Source organism: Penaeus monodon, unplaced genomic scaffold (assembly GCF_015228065.2).
Source record: "Penaeus monodon isolate SGIC_2016 unplaced genomic scaffold, NSTDA_Pmon_1 PmonScaffold_12436, whole genome shotgun sequence".
NCBI classification, from domain to species: Eukaryota; Metazoa; Arthropoda; class Malacostraca; order Decapoda; family Penaeidae; genus Penaeus; species Penaeus monodon.
Genome location: NW_023641308.1, coordinates 1 through 867, shown reverse-complemented (window position 1 = coordinate 867; position 867 = coordinate 1). Strand labels below are relative to the sequence as shown.

Here is an 867-nt window from a genome sequence, read left to right as displayed (position 1 = left end):
ATATTGAAAAAACATTTCCTCCACAATGCCCGCAGTGCACAACCACCCCTTAACATAAACCATATCCTCACAATATGCCCAAATTACAACCACAATATACAACTAAAAAATTACTTAAGAATAAAAAAACATAGATTTCACATCAAATTTATTGTCAAATGAAAAATAAGTAAAGTAATAACTTTCTAAGGAGGACAAAACTTTATGACCTTATATAGATGATAGAATAAATAGGATCCATTGGCTTAACAACCTTGGCCGCATGCCGTTGGCTGATAGCCAAAAATCCAACAAAGAAAGAAGAAAGTATACTTAACTCTGGTTTCCCTTCAAAACGCATAAACTTTCGCCTTTTACTAAAGATTTCCGTGGGGGGAACAACTCAATGAGTCTTACTCTTTTCTATAGCCCACTTCGGTGGGTTCATTAAAATTATATGCTAAGACTATACATTTGATATATTGTATATATGTTCAAGTGGATTCAGTTCTGTAATAAAATTGTTCGAATACCCATTCAATTTCAGCTACACCCTAAGAATTCATATCCATCCAATCTCATCTAAAACCCACACCTTGAAATTTTAGAAGTGTTAACGTTATAGTTCTAAGGGTAAAATACATAAATATATTCTTGAAACAATGAGTTACGCCTCAAATTAATATACAAAATTAGCAGCTACTGATCAATAACATTTACATAAAAACTTTTTTTTTCAAACGTTTTTCTTATATATTAGTGATAGTTTATTAAATAAAATAATAATAATAATAAAAAATAGTTGTCCATGTCTTCGATATTGTATTTTTTTCTGCAACTGGCCATCTGGATATCTAATATAGGATTACAAGATCTATATATGTCCAA

At 30.3% G+C, this 867-nt stretch overlaps 1 pseudogene; it reads left to right on the top strand.

The window, feature by feature from the left end:
* The first annotated feature begins 313 nt into the window (after window positions 1-313).
* Window positions 314-425, top strand: LOC119569084 (annotated as a pseudogene).
* The last annotated feature ends 442 nt before the right edge of the window (window positions 426-867 follow it).